The 17,077-nt window shown below is 43.5% G+C and overlaps 1 long non-coding RNA gene across 1 annotated transcript; it reads left to right on the plus strand.

Moving 5' to 3' along the window:
• Positions 1-2,088: 2,088 nt before the first annotated feature.
• On the plus strand, positions 2,089-16,595 carry LOC130738283 (uncharacterized). The gene is made up of 2 exons (XR_009019315.1): positions 2,089-2,558; positions 16,145-16,595. It is a non-coding gene; the product is annotated as an uncharacterized LOC130738283 (long non-coding RNA).
• The last annotated feature ends 482 nt before the right edge of the window (positions 16,596-17,077 follow it).

Genomic DNA, 17,077 nt, shown 5'->3' on the forward strand with positions numbered 1-17,077 from the left:
ATTTTTTAGTTTTTATAAGATTATAAGTGTGTGTAATGTCAGTGTAAACTGTATTTACAGAGTAATCCAATGTATTTTTTCTCACTTTATTCCTTCTATACCCTCATTTATATTATAGTTCTTACCCAGCACTTTCAATTTTCACCTATTACAACTTTCATTATGCATTTAACCAATAATCACATTTCTTTTTTCTTTATATAACTAAATTTTAAACAGAAATATTTTAATCAAAATATTTATTAAATGATGAGTTCTTTTAAACAATTTATATTTTAGAACGGAAGCAATATGTGAAGTTCATTAAATAACTTAAATGCACATTTACTTTCATTTTACTTTATTACGGCTAACCGTGTATTTGATGGCGAAAAAATTAACAAGAGAGAGTCATGCAAAAAAGAAGTAAACCCACTTTATTAGTTACAAATCTTAAGAGGTGAGAAAGATTGGGTAGGGTGTTCTTAGAGCATCTCGAAACACTAGTTCCTTACACCAGCTGGAGATGCTAAGGAATTGTTCTTATTTTTTAGCATAGCTTGCGCACTTCACTACACCATTTTGTGCCTCTAGCAACAAATTTTTAAGCAACAAGTCTAAAGTGTTGCTTAAAATAGAATACCTAACACTTGTTTAGTGTTGCCATAAAATGTGTATGTTGGTCAATCTCCAAGTGCACAGATATCTCCGGGTTTTAAATTATCGAACCACAGGGAATTGGAATGTGAATTCAGTTTAAGAGTCAAGTTCAAGGTTAAAAAGCGAGTAAAATTCAGTTTTAAAGGTTGATTGTTTTGGTGATTAATTAACAAGCAATTGAAATATAAGTGTGTGATAATCAATGGTGAGAGTGCCTTGGGTTCTTGCTTGACTAATTCAGTTCTAATCAACCTATTCTATCCACAAAACTCCGAGTCTCTCCTTGATGTTCTAGCCTAATCAATCATCTATCGATGCCTCGCATAGACAATCCTCTCAAGCCAAAAGATAAGCATAATTCCTTGATAACCTAAACATTTGCTAAAGGCATTAAGCATGCAATTCAGGCCAACAAACCCCAACCCTTCCTCTATTCCTAGTAGCAAGTATAGAAGAGGTAATCCCACAACAAGTCCCTAATCTATAACAAACTTCCGTTCTATTATAGAAAAGTATAAAGCTAGCACATGTTCTAACTTGAAACACAAAGCATGGATATGGGATTCAAGGGTTTACTCAGAGGAATCATGAATAGAAATAGGAATTAAGATTAAAACATCATAAGTCTTACAAAGAACCCAAAGCAAAAGGGGTTTAGCCAAGCATGGCTATAGAATCCATACAAGAAGATAAAGATGAAACCTGAAACATAGGGCTTAGAGAAAGCTCCTCAAGCTCCAGAACTCAAACCCTCTCTTCTAACTTATTAAAATATGATAAAATGACAAAAGGTTACAAGAGAAATGTCTAAAAACCAATTTATAGCCAAAACAGTCGAGTCTGGGCGCTCAGGCGCCAATTCAGAGCGCCTGAGCGCCAATTCCAGCCCAGAAACATGCTCTCTGGAGGTGTCTGGCGCCTAGGCGCCAATTCCAAAAGCTTCAGGAAATTGTACTAGCGCCTAGGCACCAATTCCCAGCGCCTAGGCGCTCAAGCTTCACTGGAACAGACTTTTCAGCTCCTTGTAACTCCTCTTCAAGCCTCTTTAAGCCCACCTTCAATTCCAATCTTCTTGGCCTTCCTCATCCATCAGTTTCAGACCTGGTAACTTAGGCACAAAGTAAAAGAGATATCTAGAAGCTTCAAAGAGTTAATTAGCAAGGAGCACCTTCAATTAAAATAGAAAAGATATGCAAGTCCTCTAGCTAATCAAAATGCACGAAAGGTCCTTATAAAACTACAAAAATACAAAAACAAAATAAAAACACAAAGAAAGATAAAAATGCATGACAAAGCATGAAACACTACATGAGACTCAACAAAAAGACTCGAAACAAACTAGGAAATGACCCTAAAAACACTACTAAACTAGGGTCATCAGTGTATTTTATGAAACACTCATATCCTAACATAAGACAATTGTTCCCTTAAAATTCATATAGCAACAATTTTGCCATGTTAATATTGTAAATTACATAGCTTAACATTTGATGAGTGTTGCTCAAAGTTTTTTAAAATTTAAAAAAAAAAACTCAAAATGAAAATCAGATGAAATGGAAAGAATAGGGAAGTCTGTGGAAGCTTGCAGATTCTCTAGAATCTAGATCGAGAACCAGAGCTCGCGAAGACGTAGACGAAGCTCGCAGGGTTCTCTCTCGCACTCCATGGAAGCTCACAGGGTTCGTCTCTCTCTCTCTCTCTCTCTCTCTCTCTCTCTCTCTCTCTCGCACTCCATCGATGGTCGCAGGGTTGGTCTCTCTCGCACTCCATCGAAGCTCGCAGGGTCTGTCTCTCTTTCTCTCTCGCACTCCATCGAAGCTCCAAGATCCTTCTGTCTCTCTCTCTCTCTCTGTCTCGCACTCCATCGAAGCTCCAAGGTCCATTTCGTGAGTTCACTCTGTTCCTCTCGCAAACAAAAGGTACTCCTGGTTTGGAACAATTTTAGTTTGATTTTAGGTTTTATTGAAATCGTTGCTCTATGATTGCTTGAGTTTGTGTTTTCTGCGATTTCGGTTTTGATGAGGTTTTGTTGTGGTTCTGTTAAAAGTGATACAGACAAGTTGGAATACCATCAATTTCTATCAGAAATTGATGATGAATTGTGATGAATTAAGAAATAAGCATCACACTTTTGTAAACGAAGCAATCATAGTATATCAATTGAGTGACGAAATTTGGATGCAAATTCTAGTTAATGTGCTTCATTTGATTACAAAATTTTGACTACAATAAGCACATGCTAACTATGACATACAAGTTTCAGATTAAAGGTCAACCATTGCAGTAGCTAGTTGTTTTAGATTTATGATTTGACACCATTGCAGTAACTAGTTTGTTTAGATTCATGATTTGACAATTTTGGAGGGATCAACCATGTTTTTACTAGTTGGCTTTTGGTGCACTTGATACTGCTATTCAACTATGTTGGCTTTATAATTATGCTAGCTCTGAGACTAAGTTAGCTTAATATTTTTATCATTCCTTTGTCCCTCTTGTACTTCTCTACCACAACACTTTGCTTGGCCAATTAATTGAACACCAGATTGAGCAAAAACAGTAATATGGCTTCATTGATTTTGTATTTTTTTTTTTGCTTTCTGAAAAACAATATTTTCTTTTACATTTACTTGCTTCCACCCCTGTTCAAAAAGGTGAAAAGCTTTATGACAAAGAGGTGTTCTTGCATGGAACATTGAGAGGTAAGGTAGTACCTAGAGTGTGGTGAGATTGCACTAGAGAGAGAGATTAGAGAGAGAGTGGGTAACTGAATTTCATGTATTATTGAGAAAATGTCAATAAGCCCCTTACAATCGGTAACCGTCCCCTATTTATAGGTGTGGGGGCGTGGGCCCCGCGTGTAGGCCTTTTCCTAATGGGTTCACCGGTCTGTATGGATAGGCCCAGATTATGAGCCAAGTGACCCGCCGACGGGCGGGCAACCCTAGGGCGTCGCCCCTATAGGGGCTCGCCCGGTCCAGAAGTCCACAAGACACCAGGCTTGAGGCACGAAAGTCGAGCGTGTCTTTAAAGAACTTAACCATCTCCTAAGCCTAACCTAATTCTAAAAAATTCGCTTATTATAGGTCCCCAACATGGCGTTTCAATCACATTGCCAATACAAAGTCCTAAATTCACGATGCCACAAGTCCACAAGAGATACGATGGCGAGAGGCGATCACAGGGAATCAAATCCGGAGGCGATCAAGAAACCAGATCGACGGTTGTGGCGATCAAGGGCTCCCAATGGACACTGTCCTTTCAAATTCATCATACGTCACTTGAGGGCTGAAGTCGGAAAGGCTTTCGTCAATCATGTTCCATCAATCACGCGCATTCATTCCCATTAATGTGCCGCCTGCTCTTCCCAAGGTAATCATTTCTCCTACAATTATGAGACATGTATCCCCATTGCCCCCACGCAACCACGCACTCCTCCATGCCAACTGTCACCCCAGGCCTATAAAAACCCTACTTCTCCACCATTTCTCACTTTCCAAACTCCTTCCTTCTCAGATTTCCTTGAGCAATCCTCCGGCGTATTCCGTTTCGGCGCCGCTGCCTCCTTCCCTTTCTTCTACCCCCTGCACATGAACTCATGAATATCTCCTTGATGTTAAAGCCTAAGCAACTACCTATCGATGCCTCGCATAGATAATGCTTTCAAACCAAAAGATAAGCCCAATTCCTTGTGTACTTAAACATTTGTTTGAAGCATAAAGATTACAAAGTTCAGGCCAACAAACCACAACCCTTCCTCTACTCCTAGTAGCCAAGGTAGACGAGGTAATCCCAAATCGGTTCCCTGATCTATAACAAACTTCTGTTCTGATTATAGAAAAGCATAAAGCAAGCATGCATACAAGCTTAGATTGAAATTCAGAAAATGAGATTCAAGGGAAGAAGAAGATCATGTGGGAAAGAACTTAAGATTATAACTTAAAGATGAAAAGTCTTACAAGAAAACCAAAGCAATAGAAGAGATTAGCCAAGCATGGCTCTTGAATTACAAGCTTGAAAGCCCTCTCTCACTCTCCTAGATGATCCTCTACCTCTGAATTTTACAAAGTATGAAAATATACAAGAGAAAATGACTAGAATCATATTTATAGGCAAAAGGGTCGAGTCTGGGCGCTCAAGCATTGGCAATGCATGCTTGAGCGCTCTAGAAACAGAAAGTTTCTGCCATGGGAGCGCTCAAGTGCTGGCCCAGGGCGCTCAAGCGGCAGACTCAAATTCTGGCAAAGCTTAATTGGCGCTCAGGCGCCAGACTGGGGGCGCCTGAGCGCCCTTGCTCGCCAAAAAACCCCTTGAACTTCATTTTAACTCCACTTTGATGCCTTCTTCATGTCTCCAAGCCTCTAGACCTTCCCTCTTCAGCTGTTACAACCTGAAAACTTAAAGACAAAGCTAGGGAAATATCTAGAAACTCAAAGGTTAGTTTTTCACAAAGGCTCCAAAATAAGTGGAAATTACCTAAGACTCCTAAACTCTAATAAAATGCAACTAAAACCCTTAAAAAACTACAAAATTACTAAACCAATGCAAATGCACAAATAAAAGTAAAAATGCATGAGAATGCATGAAACACTACATGAGACTCAACAAAAGGACTCAAAAGAAGCAAGGAAAATTCCTAAAAACAAGGACAAAATCCGGGTCATCACATTGCCTTTTTCTCTTGAGTAGCTTCCCATTTTTTCCCCTTCCCCTGCAATGTCCCCCAAACTTCAAACCGCATCCTCCTCCCAGAATCCCTCCATGCCAGACTCCTCCGCTGCCGGCGGGCTTCCCCTTGAGCCCTCTGAGGTTGCTGCCTTCCGTCGGAGAACCTTTGCGGCGCTCCCTACTCCTGTTCAAGTGGCCCGCCTCAAGCGGTGATTGACCCGCCCTTGGATTACACTACTCGGGACATGGTGATCGTCCTCATCGAGGCGGTCGATGGTCTATGCTACGAGGACGATCTAAATGAAAAGCTTCGTGTCGCGGCCTGTAAGGAAGAGGACCGCCTCTGGCTTCATAAAGTTGATGGCGACATAGCTCACTATCACGTTTTTTATACGTATGAGTATTTATTCACGGAAGTGGGAATTAAGTTTACTTTATCGCATTTCTTCTGCGACGTCCTAGCCGATATCAATGTGGCCCCGTGTCAACTGCACCCCAACGCTTGAGCGTTCATGCGGTGCTTCGAGATTTTGTGCGATGCCATCCAAATCACACCACTGCCTGTTCACTTCTTCTACTTATATGATGTTGACGCCAAATCCTTGAAGGCTCGAGGTTGGATCTCTCTAAAGGCGCGCACAGGTCGTAAGTGCTTGAACCCCTTTAAGAGTAACGCCAAAACCAGCTTCTCCCGGAAGTACTTTATGGTGGCGATTCACCAAGCCTACACTGAGCTTTTTACTTTGAGGGACGGAACCGCCTGTTTCCCTTTCTACTTGACCAACAAACCAAACAGGATCGTCGGCCCTCCAGTAGATTCACTGACAGCTGAGGACAAGACCCTCATTAGCTTCTTTGTCCAACTCTAAATCCTTGATTGCTCCAAGGTTATTGAAGGCGCCCGCCATTCAAAAACCCCAAATTACCTAGCTTGTGCATTAAGTTTTTCAGGTTGGATCAGCTGAAGATGGAAAGTCTATGCGAGCATTAAAATGGAGTTAAATTGAAGATTAAAGGTTTTCTAGGCGAGTTGGGGCGCTCAAGCGCCCCACATAGGCGCCTGAGCGCCAGAGAGGCATTAACTTTTGGTGCTGATTTCTGATGCTGGCGCTTGAGCGCCCGACACTGGCGCCTGAGCGCCCGACACAGCAGAAAACTCGCCCCTTTTGCCTATAAATAGGATTTTTGTGATTTCTCTTGGAATCTCTTGTCATTTTCTCATATTTTAAATAGTTAGAAGTAAGGGTTTTAGTGCTGGAGCTTGAGGAGCTTTCTCCAAGTCCTATGTTCCAGGTTTTGCCTTTCTTTTCTTGTATGGATTTCATAGGCATGCTTAGCTAAAATCCCTTTTGTTTTGGGTTCTTTGTAAGACTTTTGATGTTTTAGCTATCATTCCTTTTCCATTCATGTTGTTCCGAGTAAACCCTTGAATCCCAGTCCTATGCTTTATCTTTTAAGCTTGAATGCATGCTAGCTTTTTGCTTTTCTATAATTATAACGGAAGTTTGTTATAGAATTGAGACTTGTTGTGGGATTACCTCTTCTATGCTTGCTACTAGGAATAGAGGAAGGGTTGGGGTTTGTTGGCATGAATTGCATGCTTAGTGCTTCTAGCAAATGTTTGGGTTGTCAAGGAATTGTGCCTATCTTTTGACTAGAGAGGGTTGTCTATGCGAGACATCATTAGATGACTAATTAGGCTAGAACATCAAGGAGAGACCCCGAACTTTGTGAGTATGAAAGGTTTGCTAAAACTGAATTAGTTGAGCAAGAACCCAAGGCACTCCCATCTCTGAATTTTACACGCTTTATTATTCGTTCACTTGTTCTTTTTACATAACTCAAGAAACAATCAACCTTTAAAACTGAATTTTACTTGTTTTCCAACCTCGAACTTGAACTTTATGCTAAATTCGCATACCAATTCCCTGTGGTTCGATAAATTAAAACCGGGTAGATTATGTACACTTGCAGAGGAACCAACAGAGGACAACAAGACCTTCCAAGCCGATTCTAGACACTGCCAACCGCCAAGGGGAGAAGACTTCGACTCCAAAGTCCCCTCCTCGCCAATCATCGCCACCTCCAACTCATCATACACCGACAACTCTGACATCTCACCAAGCTTCCGGAAATTCCGGTCCCGTTCACCAAGGGACTGGCGAAAAAGAAAGCCAAACCAGCTTAGGGGAAAAAGAAGGCCATTCTGACTTGGCCGAGAAAGAAGCTCATCCTAACTTGGTTGAGAAGGAGAAAGAAGTTCCTCTTATCCCTCCCCCATAATGCGCGACGCCACCGACCCCGTGGAGTTTTTGCTTTTCGGTATCAACCATGATTACTTGGAAAAAGAAGTCTTTGGCAAAGGGATCGATGACGCAGGGCAAGAATGCGTGGCGTCGCTCTTGCATGCTGGGTGTATCTTCTCCCACGCTTTCCGAAAGTTTGGGGCTTCATCTGCTGAAGGAGAAAAGCTCCAAGCCGACTACACCACGCTCCAGGCGGAACACGCTAAGTGCGACGAGTGCCTAGACAATGTCTTGACCGAAGCGGCGAGGGACAAGATCGCCATTGACAAAAAACTTGTGACGATCGCCAACGATCTATTCGAGGCGCGGGTTGAGCTTGTTCGCCGGGCCAGGAGGATCGAGGATCTTGAGGAAGAAATGAAGGAAGCAAAGCAAGTGGCCCAGTCGGCACTGGCGGCCAAGGATGAGGCATTTGCTTTGAAGGCCCAGGAACTGAGGTCACTGATGGCGGAGCTCGAGGAAAAGAAAAAATAATTTGCTGAGGAAAAGAGAAAGTCGTTAAGGCGAGGGAGTCAGTCGCGGATGACGCCTTGGAGCAACGCGAAGAAGGCTTTTATCTCGGCAAGGACCAAGCTCAATGGCTCTTCTCGAACATATATTTGAGCCCCATGAGAATGTTGAAGGAAATAATGGACGTTGGGCTGATCGGACCAGATGATCCTCCAAGGATGGAACCAAATCTTTGGGTTGAAGGACGAAGAAGAAAATGAAGACAATTAGTTCTTAGTACTTTACCTTCGCCATGTTGAACTTTGTTTTATTCCGCCTCTTTTGGCCTTGCCCTCTAGGGCCTTTATGTAACTGACTTGCCCCTTGAGCTTTTATGCATTTTTCTTTTCCTTAAGTTATTGTGCTTTCGCCCTTCGTTTTAGCATGCGCCCCCCCTTTTATAACTATACGAGTGACAAATTGCCCACCTTCCGCCTTATTCATTCACCGACCTTATTACTTGCGCTATTATTTCACGCATCATTTTTGAACTGAATTACGTTTAACGATTTAAGTGTGTAAAATTTTGACTAGGAATTCGTGCTTGGTTTATCCCTGCCAAGGCTTTTTAAAACACCTTCCCTAAAAAGGAAAAGCGGCCTCTATTCTTGAGGACTTCGCCCGGGGCTTTGCCCGCTCGAGGCTTACGATGCTTGGGTCCCAATGGCCAATTGGGTGGCCTAAGACTTTTGCCTAGTCAGTGGCGCTTGCCTGTATTCTGGGGAGACTTACCCTCCACATCGTCAAAGGATCCAGCGATTACTATGGACTTTCCGGGGCGATTCCCAGACGTCAAAGATCATGATGGAATCGCCGCCTTCAGGGTTCCAGCAAGCCCTTTTGGGGATCAAGCTTGTCCAACCTAATAACCTTCGTAACTCAGCATTTTAATTTGGTGATTTTAATCATGAGAATTTCTGAAAATGCTTCTTCATTTATAGATCAACTTGTTATTACATTGTCTTGGCGCCTCGTGAAAAAACTCCACTTTGGGAGAAAAAGAGTGCGTCTTTATTTAACTTTCTTTGGAGTAGGGATGGCAATGGGTCTCGGACCCATAGGGTACCCGCAAAAAATACCCACTATGGGTAGGGTAAAAACCCGCTAGATGGGTATGGGGTTGGGTATGGGTAATTACCCGCAAAAAGTAATGGGTATGGGTGCGGGTATGGGTACTATAGTACCCAACCCGCCCCATTATAGTACCCAACCCGCCCCATACCCGCACACACATATTATTATTATTATTATTATTATTATTATTATTATTATTATTATTATTATATGAACAAATTAACTTAAGCTATAGCTTTCAAACTTAATTATTTTAGAAAATAGGTGACTATTTAAAGTATTCATAATCATTGCTAATTTACTCCCACTTATTTTAAAATTAGTAAGTTAATAACCTACAACTTGCTTATTCGTTCTAAAAAAATATATTCTTATTTGAATGATTTTATTTGTTACGTAGATAATCTTTTGTATTTATATTAGTGTTTTTTATTTAAAAAGTTAGTTGTATTTTTTGTTTTCTATTAACAAAAATTAGTGAAAAATATATTTTGGTTAGCTAAATTACGGGTAATGGGCACGGGTACGGGGACGGGTATTCAAGTTGCTATGGGGACGGGTACGGGTAATTTTTTAAAACGCGGGTATGGGGATGGGTACTATAGTACCCTACCCATTGCCATCCCTACTTTGGAGAATACAATATCTTCTTTCTTTCCGCTCCCAGCTTAACTGTAGTAATGGCGGAGGCTTGCAGCGTTCCACGACCGCGGTACTCGCCTTCCATTTAGCTCCTCGAGATGGTAAGCTCCCTTGCCCAAGACTTCTGCAATTCTGTAGGGTCCTGCCCAGTTTTGGCTCAGCTTGTTTTCTACAGTACATGTTCGCCATTTAAGAACCAGATCCCCTATTTGCATTGCTCTGGGGCGAACCTTCGAATCATACTTCGTCGCCGCCCGTTGCTTCATCGCCGCCTCGCGCACGTGGGCTTCTTCTTGAGTTTCAGACAACAAATCGAGCTCCATCGCCATATTTGCCTGGTTTTCGCCCTCCAAGAATGGCTCAGATCACCAAGAAGAGTTGTCAATCTCAACCGCGAGCATGGCGTGCTCCATAAGTCATTCTAAATGGCGTTTCTCTCGTACTTGATTGTTCAGTTGTATTGTAGGACCACATAACCACTGGAAGCTCGTCCAACCATGCCCCGTCGGCTTCCTTTTGTCGCCGCTTTAAACCTCGCAGGATTACCTTGTTTGCTGACTCCACTTGCCCGTTTGTTTGTGGGTGCTCCACCGAGGCGAACCTCATCTGGATTCCCATCTCTTTGCAAAATTCCCTCGTTTGCTTGCTCGTAAACTGGGTTCCATTATCAGATACTATCGCCCTTGGTACTCCAAACCTACAAACAATACGTCGCCAGTAAAAATTAATAATTTTTGCAGAAGTGATTTTAGCAAGCGGTTCCGCCTCAATCCACTTGGTAAAATAATCCACCGCTACTAGAATGAACTTCATCTGGGACCTGGCGACAGGAAAAGGTCCAACCAAGTCCGCTCCCCACATGGCGAACGACCATGGGGCACTTATAGTTGCCAACTGCTCTGGCGGCGCTTTTGGCAAATCTGCAAACACTTGACATTTCTCGCATTTCTTTACAAAGTTCATGCAGTCCCTCCTTAGTGTCGGCCAGTAGAACCCTGCTCTCAGAACTTTACACGCCAGTGACCTTCCTCCTATATGACTTGCACAGACCCCTTCATGAACTTCCGACATGACCGCCTCATATTTCTCTGGCGTCAAACATCTCAGTAAAGGCGATGAAAAACCCCGACGGAACAGATCGTCGTCGATGAGCGTATAGTGACTGGCTTCCCTCCTTTGTTCTTTTGTGTACTTCTCAACTTCCGCGGGTTCCCCGGCGAGGATGATCAGAATGGGTCCCATCCAAGTGGCTCCCTTGTTCACGCAACCTACCAACTCCCCCTCGATACTCGGAAACGCCAACGTCTCTTGTATCACACTACGATTGTTGTCGGGCTTGCTTGTGCTTGCTAACTTAGCCAGGGCGTCTGCCCGTTGGTTCTGCGTTCGAGGAACAAACTCCTCAGTTACCTCCTGAATACGAGTCATTAAGTATCTCACTCGTTTTAAGTATCTGATCAAGTTAGGCTCTTTCACCCGAAAGGCTCCTGTCACCTAGCTCGCCACCAGCTGCGAGTCCGTCCTAATGTGCAAACTTTCAATCTTAATCTCAATTGCCAATTTGAGTACGACGATCAGCGCCTCGTACTCCGCCTGGTTGTTTGTAGCCTGGAATTCAAACTTCAAGGATTGCTCCAAAGTCAACTCCCCTAGTCCCTCTAGCGTGACTCTCGCGTCGCTTCCGTTACTGTTGGAAGACACATCCCCAAACAAAGTCCACTAAGTGTTTACTTTCTCGCCAGAATCAGGAGTCAGCTCAACTACAAAATCAGCCAACGATTGGGCACTCATCGTCCCGCGCTTGTCATACTGCAACCCGTTCTCTGACAACTCCACAGACCACGCAACTAGCCTTCCTGACAGGTCAGGTTTTTGAAAAACTTGCCTTAAAGGCAGATCGGTATGCACCTTCACTGGGAAACTCTGGAAATAAGGCCTCAAACGTCGAGCGGTCACTAGAACCTCCAGTGCAGCCTTCTCAATCTTTTGGTATCTGACTTCCGCGCCCTGAAGGGTGTGGCTTACAAAGTAAATTATCTTTTGCTCACTGTTTATTTCCTGCAAAATAACATAACTGATGGCGTTGTCACTTATGGAAAAATACAAGTGAAGGGGAAAGCCTTGTTCGGGTTTTGAAAGGATGGGCGGGGTGGATAAGATCTCCTTGAGGTGGGCGAACGCCTCTTCACACTTCGTCGTCCATTCAAATGTTGCGTTCTTCCTGAGACATTTGAAAAAAGGTGATGACCTATCACCTGAACGTGGGAGGAACCTTGACAAAGCCGCCACGCGACCCGTCAAATGTTGCACTTCTTTCGCCGTTGCTGGACTCTTCATCACTTCATGAAGCTTAAAATTTTTTTGCCTTGAATACCGAACGAGCACTTCTCTGTTTTAAGCCGCATATTATGCTTACGGATTTCTCCGAACGCCTCTGAGAGGTTCTGATGGTGGTTCTCTCCCAAAACAGATTTCACTATCATATCATCAACGTAAACCTCCATGTTTCTCCCGACTTGTTTAGCGAAGACCATGTCCATCAATCTTTGATAGGTGGCACCGATGTTTTTCAATCCAAATGGCATAGTGCGGTAAAAGTAATTGACCCTAACTGTCATGAAGGTCGTTTTATCTTCATCTGATGGGTGCATGCAGATTTGATGATATCGAGAAATTGCGTCCATCAAACTGAGCAGCTCGTTTCCGGAAGCGCCATCGACCAGCTTGTCGATGCTTGGGAGGGGGTAAGAATCTTTTGGGCACGCCTTGTTCAGGTCAGTGTAATCTACGCACATTCGCCATTTGCCGCTCGCCTTCTTTACCATGACAATGTTTGCCAACCACGTCGGGTATTTGACTTCCTTGATGAACTCAGCCGCCAAAAGCTTGTCAACTTCTTGCTGTGCCGCCTTTCTCTTGTCACCCCCCATGCGGCGACGAAGTTGGGAAACTGGCTTGGCGCTTGAATTTAAAGCAAGTCTGTGACAAATAAAATTGGGGTCGATTCCAGGCATGTCTTTGCAGCTCCACGCAAAGGGATCCAGGTTTTCTCCCAATAGTTTCTCCAAACGTTCCTCTAGCCCGCTGGTGAGCTTGGTTCCTATCTTCAACACTCTCTCACCGAACTTCAAAGCCTTGGTTTCTTCAATCGGGGTAGGCCTGTTCAAACGCCCCTTGCCCCTTGGATCAAAATTTTCGTTCGGGGTTTCAATCTCATAGCATCAGTGGCCCACCACCGCGCTTTTCTTACCATACAAGTCCAGGAAATTGTTGTAACATTCTCTCGCCCTTTTCTGGTCAACTTTGATTTTTCCAATCTTTCATTTCTCAACGGATACTTAACTGCCAAATGTACCGTCGAAATGACGGCCCAAAGTCGATTCAAAGTATGTCTCCCAATGATCACATTATACGAAGCCACAACTTGCAACACGAGGTACCTGACTCTCAGGATCCTCACATTCTCTTCCTCGCCAAAAATTGTATCCAAGTCAAGGTAGCCACGCACCATGACCTGTTCGCCAGCGAAACCTACCAATGTTCCCGTATACGGCGTTAAATCACTGTCGGATAGTCCCAGCTTGTCAAATGCGTCGCCGTAAATGATGTCAGCTGAGCTTCCCTGATCCAAAAGCACGCGCCTGACATTAAAGCTATTCACCCTCAACTGTACTACTATCGGATCTTCCTTGTGAGGCTTAACTCCTTCAAAATCTGCCATCGAGATCGTAATATCTAGATGCTCAAATCCAAAAGGGATCTCATGGACAGAGTTTACCGTGTGCACATGCCGCTTTCTTGCTGTCTAAGTGTCTCCCCCACCGCCAAAATATCCGGCAATCGTGTTTATGGTGCCTGCTAGCGGTCCCAAGTCGTGCGTATATTACTTCCCAGCACTTCGTTCCGTGACTGCTTGCGTTTCCTTTTTTTGTTCTACCGCTTGATCCTTTCGGCAATCTTCATGTCTCCGCTCAGCTTCTCTATGACATCACGCTGGCGATCGTCGTATCGATGCTCATCGCGCTTGCGATCGTCATACTGACGGTCATCACGTTGGCGATCGTCCTTCTGACCATATCGCGTGAAATGCCCTGCCTTGACCAACTTCTTGATTTCGCGCTTCAAAGACCAGCAATTGTCCGTGTCGTGCCCTATCAAACGGTGATACTCACACCACTTGTTCGGATCCGTACCCCGCGGTTGGTGCATTGGCGCCTCAGGTTCATCGACTAAACTCGTCAACTTGGCCTCGCGGAACATATTTGTAGGATTTGTGTTAAGCACCATATCTGTCTCATAATCTTCCAAGGACGACGGCGCTCATAATCTTCCCTCGGCGGATACAACTGCTCTCTAGTTTGCTTTGTCTCCGACTTTCTCTTTTCTTCCGTGCGACGACTTCCTTCGCCTCCCTCACCATTGTACTTCTCCTTTCGCGAATGTTTAGTCGGCGCCCCATCTCTTTCCATTCTTGTGCGCTTGCGCTTGAATGCATCATCTTCTTCATCTAGGATATACGTACTATCCTGAGCGCGCACTTCCGCCATGGATTGTGCTGGCTTCCTGCTCAATTTGCTGTTCAGCGAACCAGGCAACAAACCGTTCTTGAACGCTAGAGCGCAAGCGCGCGACTCCACATCTTCTACCTTCACAGACTCTGCACTATAACGCGCCATATACTTCTTCAAAGACTCACCCTCCTGTTGGCGAATGTTATACAGATCGTTGATTGTCACTTGTTGAATTTTATTCGCAGAAAATTGCACTAAAAACTTCGAGGAAAAGTCCCAGAAATTCGAAATCGAACCACGCGGCAAGGTTGTGAACCATGCCATCGCCGTCGACTTGAACGCCGAAGGGAACATCCTACATTTCACTTCATCTGACGCCGCACTGATCACCATCTTTGTGTTGAAATACAGGAGATGATCTTTAGGATCCGAATCTCCACTGTACGAGTTTAGAACTAGCGTTTCATGTTATCTGGTATCGCCACCTCCTCCAACTCAGTTGAGAACGGACGAAACTCCACCACCGTGTCTGCGTCACGGACGCCGTCATCTTGTTGCTCCCGTCAGAAGAAATCAAGCTGTGCTTGTAAGTGCGCATTCCTTTGCTGAATGTCGCCTATGCTGCGCATCATCTGGCGCCACTCCCCCTGAATGACGTTCACAGAAGGTTGATGTGGTGAAAGTGATGGATCTGGCGAAGGAATCGGAGTTCCGTGTTGTGAAGGTGATGGAGGTGGTGGAGGAAGAGGAGGCAACACATGTTCCTGCCGCGCTTCCTGGTGCAGAACCGGGGATTCGCAGTGTACCTGCCTGGTACGACGCGTAGGTGAGACTCGTCGTCGTTCCGGCGAATCGCGATGCCTTCTTCAACGGGTTTCCATTAGACTAGGGTTCAATGAAGCTCAAATCAAACTAAATCAATGCCAGGCGATCAAACAAGCGCTCAAAATCAACGAAAAACAAAGAAATGACGACCGATCAATCACGGAGTTTCAATCGTGCAACCTATCCACGCGAGTTGGGAATCGAGAGTTTACCGATCCCCACAGACGGCGCCAAATGTTCCTGCATGGAACATTGAGAGGTAGGGTAATACCTAGAGTGTGGTGAGATTGCACTAAAGAGAGTGTGCGTAACTGAATTTCATGTATTATTAAGAAAATGCCAAAAAGCCCCTTACAATTGGTAATCGTCCCCTATTTATAGGTGTGGGGGGTGTGGACCCCGCGTGTAGGCCTATTCCTAATGGGTTCACCGGTCCGTATGGATAGGCCCAGATTATGAGCCAAGTGACCCACTGACGGGCGGGCAACCCTAGGGCATCGCCCCTATAGGGGCTCGCCCGGTCCAAGAGGTGAGTACTCCTTAATGCTTAGATTCATTAGTTGGCAGCAACACGGGAACACAATGCAAGTTCCATTGTAGATCCGACGCATCCTTTGGTTCATCTGCAGTGTGGAACCCTAGATCTACTATCAGGCTTTAAATAATTTCGCTTAAAATATTGAACCTCGGAACTAGGTATCTGATGTATCCATTGTACAAAATGAAAATGAAAGCAATTAGTGGATGGTTTCCGGTTGAAGGGGTTTTAGGTTTGAATGATTTATGGGTTCTCTTTTGAGGTGGATTGAAAAATTAGAAGAATATAAATTGCAAAATGATAACACGTTATGAATATACTTATGGTATAACATGCTATATATATACATATCTTTATCTTGTGATATGCTGCTCGTATTATGCATTATTTCTGTGAGTTAACCCTCGCACTGCCTTGTTTGTCTGTTTGTGTTTGGGCGGTCGACAAACTACCAGATGGTCATCAATTGGTTCGTGATGGTTTGTCATTCAGGGCAGATCCGGAGCGAAATGATTACTATTGACTATTGAGCAATCCGACGAGGACTCGTACTTCATGAGTGAGGAGGATGAGAGTCGATGAGATTGGGCTGGTATATGGGTGGCTAGAGCTTACTGTTATGAGGCGCTTGATGTTTTGACTGGTTGTGACAGTATTCTAGGGCAGGGTAGGTTCCCGACTTGCCACTTTTGTGTGGTCCTCCGTTGATGGGAATCACTGGGAGTAGTCGGACGTAGAGGTCTGGAGGAGGTCATTTTGGGCTGACTACTTCCTTCTTTCACTTGTAATATATTTGGAACTACTGATGCTTTCTGAAAACTTGTAAACCTTGCCTTCGGGCCTATGTTCATGACACTATGAGTTGTAATTAATTATGTTAAGTTTAATGCATTGCATGTTGTGAAATGTTTACCTTGGATAGGAAAATAAAACAAAAAAAAAAAATTACTCGCATATTTCGCATTTATTTTTAAATAGGTCACTATTGTGACCCCTAAAAGTCGGGGCGTTACAAAATCCTCAATCTTAGTTCAAATTATGAGATATTCCTCTTGTAACCAGAAAAGTATATGAGAAATTAAAAAAAATTTACAATTATTAACAAATATAAAAGACTATTATCCGCTAATTAATGTTGTAATCGATGTACATGTCAAGACAATTTTACTTCTTCTTCTTATTAATATTGTTTTTATCATAAAAATAATTAAATTTTGATTAATAATTAAAATTTAAACAATATTAATATTTAACTTGATTTTGAGTAATTGAAATTTCTTACAATTAGTTATTAACTAGCGGAATTGCCCGTGCCCTGCACGGGTGACTTTTGTTATTTACAATTTAAATTTCATGTAATATTATGTTTTGTATCTTTTTAATAAATA

Source organism: Lotus japonicus, chromosome 2 (genome assembly GCF_012489685.1).
Source record: "Lotus japonicus ecotype B-129 chromosome 2, LjGifu_v1.2".
Lineage (NCBI taxonomy): Eukaryota > Viridiplantae > Streptophyta > Magnoliopsida > Fabales > Fabaceae > Lotus > Lotus japonicus.